Raw genomic sequence first — 8,468 nt, forward strand, 5'->3', positions numbered from 1 at the left:
AACACTTGTATACAATTGCCTCATGAACATAGAATATTCCAGTTATCTATTACTGAATAAAAAGCTACTCCCAAAGTCTAGTGGTTAAAAAAAAAAAAAAACAAGCATTTGTTTTGCTCGTGACTTTGCAATTTGAGTGGAAGATGGTTGGACTGAATTGTCTCAGCTCTACATAGTATTGACTGTCATGACTCAATCAGGGCTGGAGAATCCATTTCCAAGAGGCTCACTCACCCTATATGGGTGGAACATGGTCTTGGCTCTTGATTGGGAGCTCTACAAGGCTTGTTGGCTGCAGGTATCTCTTCTAGAGTTTATTGAGCTTCCTCAGAGCACGGTGGTCTTGTGGTAGATTGGTCTATGATAAGGTGGTTGGCTTCCTCCAGAGTGAGTGTTCCAAGTTGCAAGGCTTCTTACCATGAAGTCCTAGAAGTCTCATTATTTCTACCATATTTATGGATCAAGCCAACCAATAAGGCTAGCTTATATTCAAGAGAAAGGGACTTTAATTCCATCACTCAACGGGAGGAGTAGCAAAGAATTTTCAGTCATTCCTTATCTATCCCACATGGACCAAGAAGTGATATGAGTACTAGGCTATAGTCTTTCTGCATTTGGGCACTTATTTAAGTCAGTGCATTTTGAAACCTTCCTATCTTCCATGCACAGATGTAAAAATTGGTCCCTGCCTTAGGTAACTGGGGAGTAAGTGGGGAGACAAAGCATACCTACTTGAAAAGATCTTTTGTTGCACACGCTATCAGTTCAGTTCAGTTCAGTTGCTCAGTCTTGTCTGACTCTTTGCGACCTCATAGACTGCAGCATGCCAGGCTTCTCGTGTCCATCACCAACTCCCAGAACTTGCACAAACTCATGTCCATCAAGTCCGTGATGCCATCCAACCATCTCATCCTCTGTCGTCCCCCTCTCCTCCCGCCTTCAATCTTTCTCAGCATCAGGGTCTTTTCTAATGAATCACTTCCTCGCATCAGGTGGCCAAAGTATTGGAGTTTCAGCTTCAGCATCAGTCCTTCCAATGAATATTCAGTAATGATTTCCTTTAGGATGGACTGGTTGGATCTCCTTGCAGTCCAAGGGTCTTCTCCAACACCACAGTTCAAAAGCATCAATTCTTCAGTGCTCAGCTTTCTTTATAGTCCAACTCTCACATCCATGCATGACTACTGGAAAAACCATAGCCTTGACTAGACAGACCTTTGTTGGCAAAGTAATGTCTCTGCTTTTTAATATGCTGTCTAGGTTGATCATAGCTTTTCTTCCAAGGAGCAAGTGTCTTTTAATTTCATGGCTGCAGTCACCATCTGCAGTGATTTTGGAGCCCAGAAAATAAAGTCTCTGTTCCCATTGTTTCCCCATCTATTTGCCATGAAGTAATGGGACCAGATGCCATGATCTTCGTTTTTTGAATGCTGAGTTTTAAGCCAACATTTTCCACTCTCCTCTTTCACTTTCATCAAGAGGCTCTTTAGTTCTTCTTCGCTTTCTGCCATAAAGGTGGTTTCATCTGCGTATCTGAGGTTATTGATATTTCTCTGGGCAATCTTGATTCTAGCTTGGGTTTCATACAGCCCAGAATTTTGCATGATGTACTCCGCATAGAAGTTGAATAAGCAGGGTGACAATATACAGCCTTGACATACTCCTTTCCCAATTTAGAACCAGTGTGTTGTTCCATGTCTGGTTCTAACTGTTGCTTCTTGACCTTCATACAGGTTTTTCAGGAGGCAGGTAAGGTGATTGGGTATTCCCATCTTTTTAAGAATTTTGCATACTTTGTTGTGATCAACACAGTCAAAGGCTTTGGAGTAGTCAATAAAGCAGAAGTAGGTTGGAGCCTGGTGAGCTGCTGTCTATGGGGTCGCACAGAGTCGGACAAGACTGAAGCGACTTAGCAGCAGCAGCAGCAGTAGGTCTTTTTCTACTTTTTCTACTTTTTTCCTACTTTTTCTACTTTAAGGTGGCTTAAAACTCAACATTCAGAAAACTAAGATCATGGCATCCAGTCCCTTCACTTCATGGCAAATAGACAGGGAAACAATGGAAACAGGGACTTTATTTTTTGGATTCCAAAATCACTGTAGATAGTGACTGCCGCCATGAAATTAAAAGACGCTTGCTCCTTGGAAGAAAAGCTATGATCAACTTAGACAGTATATTAAAAAAAAAAAAAAAAGCACAGGCATTACTTTGCCAACAAAGGTCTGTCTAGTAAAAGTTGTGGTTTTTCCAGTAGTCATGCATGGATGTGAGAGTTGGACTATAAAGAAAGCTGAGCACTGAAGAATTGATGCTTTTTAACTGTGGTGTTGGAGAAGACCCTTGGATTGCAAGGACATCCAACCAATCCATCCTAAAGGAAATCATTCTCGAATATTCATTGGAAGGACTGATGCTGAAGCTGAAACTCCAATCCTTTGGCCACCTGATGCGAAGAACTGACTCATTAGAAAAGACTCTGATGCTGGGAACGATTGAAGGTGGGAGGAGAAGAGGACGACAGAGGATGAGATGGTTGGATGGCACCACCTATTCAATGGACATGAGTTTGAACAAGCTCCAGGAGTTGGTGATAGACAGGGAAGCCTGGCATGCTGCAGTCCATGGGGTCGCAAATAGTTGGACATGACTGAGCAACTGAACTGAATTGAACTGAGATCTTTTTCTGGAATTCTCTTCCTTTTTTGATGATCCAATGGATGTTGGCAATTTGATCTCTGGTTTCTCTGCCTTTTCTAAATCCAGCTTGAACATCTGGAAGTTCATGGTTCACATACTGTTGAAGCCTTGCTTGGAGAATTTTGAGCATTACTTTACTGATGTGTGTTCAGTTCAGTTCAGTTCAGTAGCTCAGTAGTGTCCAACTCTTTGTGACCCCATGAATCACAGCACACCAGGCCTCCCGGTCCATCACCAACTCCCGGAATCCACCCAAACCCATGTCCATTGAGTCAGTGATGCCATCCAACCATCTCATCCTCTGTCGTCCCCTTCTCCTCCTGCCTTCAATCTTTCCCAGCATCAGGGTCTTTTTTAATGAGTCAGTTCTTTGCATCAGGTTGCCAAAGTATTGGAGTTTCAGCTTCAGCATCAGTCCTTCCAATGAATATTCAGGACTGATCTCCTTTAGGATAGACTGGTTGGATCTCTTTGCTGTCCATGGGACTCTCAAGAGTCTTCTCCAGCACAACAGTTCAAAAGCATCAGTTCTTCAGTGCTCAGCTTTCTTTATAGCCCAACTCACATCCATAAATGACAACTGGAAAAACCAAAGCTTTGACTAGATGGACCTTTGTTGGTGTGTGAGATGAGTACAAGTGTGCAGTAGTCTGAATATTCTTTGGCATTGTCTTTCTTTTGAATTGGAATGAAAACTGACCTTTTCCAGTCCTGTGGCCATTGTTGAGTTTTCCAAATTTGCTGGCATATTGACTGTAGCACTTTAACAACATCATTTTTTAGGATTCGAAATAGCTCCACTGGAATTCCATCACCTCCCCTAACTTTGTTCATAGCAATGCTTCCTAAGGCCGACTTGACTTTGCATTCCAGGATGTCTGGCTCTAGGTGCACCAGAAGTGCAGAGCCAGAAGGCAGAGATTCTCAGCGTCAGAGTGCATTCAGAAAGTCCAGAGCAGGTCTGTTAAAAATATGAATTCCTGGGTCCCACAGCTAAAATTTTCCTTCTGTAGATATGGGGAATGGGTCCATGCCGCTTCATTGAACAGATTATTTATCTTTTTGAAAAGGTCATGTATGTTTAGCGTGAAGATTCATCAGGAGCAGAAAATATAAAATGAAAAGTAAGCTTCCCTCTTACCTGTGCCCCTGATCCTCACTAGTGAGCTCCCATTTCCAGAACATACATGCATGTTTTTAAAAAAGTAGATATAAGCATATGCAAGCCTGTGTCTATAAAACATTTGTGTGCATAACCAATGTATATAAATAGGTTTGGTCTTCTTTGTGAGAGTAGATATATGTGTCCATGTGTATATATCTGTATCTGCACATAAATACATGCACATATATTCTATTTCCCTCCTCAAATGGCAACATTCTATTTCTGTAGTTCCCTACCTTGGATCTTTCATGTAACCATACACTTCTGGGAACGTTCCTTTCTCTTTTGAATGCCTGTACCATACTGCCCTGGGTGGATGGATCACTTAAGCTCTTATGCCACAGGCAAAGTAGGTTGCTTCCAGTCGTCGACTATGAGAAAAATTGCCACATGGATGTCATTCACACATGGGCAAGTCTTCCTAAGACAGGGTCCTCTTTCAGGGTCAAATATATGTGCATATTAAAATTGTGATCGTTTCAGATTAATTGCACTCTACCTATGGCTTGTAGCATTAATGGACACTTCCATCGGTGATGTTGGGAGAGTAAACAAGATTTTATTTTTTTGATTGACATATAATTGATTTACAATGTTGTGTTAGTTTCAGGTATACAGCAAAGTGATTTCAGTTATACATACATCTGTATCTAATTTTTTTCTCTTTCTTTTCAAATTCTTTTCCCTTATAGGTTATTACAAAATATTGAGTAGAGCTCCCTATGCTCTACAGTAGGACCTTGTTGGTTATCTCTTTATAAATAGCAGTGTGTATATGTCAGTAAGATTTTTAACCAGATGCCTGGGAGATCTGAGGCATAGAAAAGTTTGAGAGCTGTGATGCTTAGGACAAAGTACTGCTATTAGCTTCTGAAAGTCATAGCCGAGGAAAAGTAGAGAAGGCTGCTTCGCAGGTAGGTGGTGAAAAAAGAGAGGTCATAGGCTAGCACAGTTGAGTAGGGAGGGGCCAGCTCAGTGAGATAACATGTGATCCAAGAAAAACATTTCTGTTCACTTTCCCAGGACCGGGGCTTCAGCGTGGGCGTAAGGCGGGGTTGCCCAGGGATTCGCCCACCTGTCGGGACATCCCTCTCTCTAAGTGGAGCAGCCAGGGCCACAGTGCCCTTTGAATGCTTGGATCGTTCCAGTCACCGAGCTGCTTCAGGGTCACCAGAACAAAAACAAGGGTTCATAGCAGTTTCAACTGCTTGCCAGGGACAGACCCGGGCTTTGTTCAAAGCCACAGGTGGCACATCCCAGGGGGATGTGACTACCAGTCTTTTAGATTAAAAAAGATGTCTTTTATTTTCAGATGAAATGCTGTGATATCTGGACTTGGCTTCAAAATAACCCATGGGGTTGATGGAGTGAGAAGGGGTAGAGATAACATGAGGTTGAACTTCAGCTGCTGTTCACTGATGTTGTATGATACAGACAAGGACTCATTATATTCCTATATATATACACACACACACATACATACATATGGACCTCCCAGGTGACACAGTGGTAAAGAATCTGCCTGCCAATGCATGAGACACAGGAGATATGGTTTCAATTCCTGGGTCAGGAAGATCCCCTGGAGTAGGAAATGGCAAACCACTTCAGTATTCTTGCCTGGAAAATTCCATGAACAGAGGAGCCTGGCAGGCAACAGTCCATGGGGTCACAAAAGAGTCAGACACTACTGAGCATGTTTGTGTGTATATATATATATATATATATATATATATATATAATTTCATATATATATATAAAATAAAAGATTTCAAGATTTCAATCAACATTTCTGGTTAAGATACAGAGATAACAAAATGCACTTGGATGCCTTCATCTAGTTCACGAAAACATTTCGGCAGCAGCTGCAAATTTAAAGGACCCACATCCAACAGAGTTGAAAGCTCCTTTTCCATGCCATGGGTCCCCCTCAATTTCCAGAATCCTTCCCCCTCTTTCATCTCCTAAAGACAAAAAATTTAAAAAACTCTCCTGACAGTCTCCAGATCTCTTGAATTGGCTATAAAATATTTCAAGGTCTCAGAGTAATTTAATGCCCTATGAAAGTAAAATAAATTGTGTACAAATAATTCAATAAGCTCAGAGAAGTGGGGGAAAAAAAAAAACATTAAGCATGTCACAGATGGCACCTCCAGGCAGTTTATCAAAGCAAGTTTCATAATTTAACAAAATCATCTTGGCATCACACACAAAAGCCCTCCTGTTTGATCCCTTAATAACACTGCTTAGCACTTTCTGGGGAACTGGCTTCTAGCGCCAGCGCTGTTTCCAAGCATTAGCTAATCAATCATCAAAAGATATTTTCCACGCAGGCAGGCAGGACTCGGAATGCTCACTTGATCCCCACGGAAGCGGCCATGGAGGCTAAGAGGATTTTTCAAGGTCACATGTGGGGCAGAGGTCACAGCTGGGGTTGCAGCTAATGAGTTTCTGGTTTCTTCCGTGCTCCCAACAGCGCCTCAGTGCCTCTCCTCCTCTTTCGCATTCCACACGTGGCCCCTCCAGCAGGTCCCTGGATTGCTGGCTGGAAGCCTTCTTCAGCCTAGGGTTGGGGTCTTGGCTCAACTGATTCTTCATCTGGGACACCTGCCTGCCCATCGTGACAGATGGGTGGAGTCATCCTGATCTCCCCTGCCCAGGATCTATCGGGAAGTGAACTGTGTGTATTTTCTCCAGAGAACAGAAAGATTTGCTTTTGGCAAAATATGAAGGAGCCCTTCCCTTGACTTTTGATCAGCTGTTCCCATTTGCTTCTGAAACTGTATTTTTAAATTATAGAAGGAGTACCATGCACAGGTTGATGATGCTACAGAAAGGCTTCAAGGTAAAAGAAAGATGGGAAATATTGTGGATCTTCCCCTTCCTGGAGGGGAGCCCTTCTGGCCCCCGCCCCCATCCTTCCAGGGTGGGCTGCACTAGAGACGCATTTCTTTCTCTTTCTTTCTTTTTTTCTTTTGCTTAATAAATATTTTAAACTTAAAATTTTTTTATTGGCGTATAGTTTATTCACAGTGTTGTGTTAGTTTCAGGAGTACAGCAAAGTGAATCAGTTATATATATATAATCGGTTATATATACAATGTTATATATGCAATAAATATATATTCTTTTTCAGATTCTTTCCCCCATAAGTTATTCCAGAGTATTCAGTAAAGCTCCCTGTGCTATACAGTAGGTCCTTGTTAGTTATCTATTTTATATATAGTAATATGTATGTGTTAATCCTCATCTTCTAACTTATCACTTCCCCCACATTTCCCCTTTGGTAACCTTAAGTTGGATTCCAGGATCTGTGAGTTTTGGGTAAAAATAGTTCATTTGTGTCGATGCAACCCTTATGAAGAACAGTATGGAGGTTCCTTTAAAAGTTAAAAGTAGAATTATCATATGAGCCAGCAATCCTACTCCTGGGCATGTATCTGGAGAAAACTATAATTTGAAAAGATACATACACTCCAGTGTTCATTGCAGCACTGTTTACAATAGCCAAGACATGGTAACAATCTAAATATCCATGAACAGATGAATGGATAAAGAAGATATGATACACATACCCAATGGAATATTACTTAGTCATTAAAAAGAATGAAATAATGCCATTTACAGCAACAAGAATGGACCCAGAGATTATCATACTAAGTAAAATAAGTCAGATAAAGAAAGATAAATATCATATCACTTTTCTGTGGAATCTAATAGACATTCGTTTGTGAGGAGAGGATGCGGAAGGGACAAGCAGTGTCCCTTGTGGAGGCACTGCAGGTGTCAAAGGTGACATCTTCAGGGTACCAGGTGGATGTCCTGTATCCCTGATGTGATGCAAAGAGGAGGATCCAGCATCTCTGCCGCATTCTCCCCACATCCAGTCTCATCATGAAAAAGCCATCTCCCAAACCCAAATTGAGGGATTCCTGATCAACACTCCTCTATACCATCAGCAAAGGTTCTGGAAAAGAAGGAAAGATTCAAATGCCCACAGATGTGAGAAGAGAGTGAGGGGATCCAAGGTTTGCATCTGCTGTGGGACCTGGATGGGATGCTGGGGCAGAAGAGGGACATTAGTGAAGACGATGACATTTGAGCAGAGTGTGGAGTCCAGGCCACAGGAATGTCCTGGGGTTGGCATTTTAGCTTTGACAGATGTGCCTGGTAATGAGAGATGCCAGCATGGGGGAAAATGGGTCTGAGTGAGGGACACACAGGAACCCTCTGTAATACTTTTTTTCATGTGGTAAAAGTCACATATTATAAAACATACTATCTTAACGCTATTTAACTGTACATTTCAATGGCATTGAGTCCATTCACATGGTTGTGCAACTCTCACCATCATCCATCTCCCAAATTTTTCACTTTCCTAACTAAACTTTGTCCTGATTAAACACTGAGTCCCAGTTGCCTCTTCCCACCCTCCCACACCGCCTGGTCCCTGGCATCTACTAATGTACTTTCTGACTCTAAATTTGACTGTTCTACATACCTCATATAAGTGGAATGTATGTGGAATCTAGAAAAACAGGGCAAATGAGCCTATTTGCAAAGCAGAAATAGAGACACAGATGTAGAGAACAAACGTGTGGGCATGAAG

The sequence above is a fragment of the Bos taurus genome, chromosome 17 (genome assembly GCF_002263795.3).
Source record: "Bos taurus isolate L1 Dominette 01449 registration number 42190680 breed Hereford chromosome 17, ARS-UCD2.0, whole genome shotgun sequence".
Taxonomy (NCBI): domain Eukaryota; kingdom Metazoa; phylum Chordata; class Mammalia; order Artiodactyla; family Bovidae; genus Bos; species Bos taurus.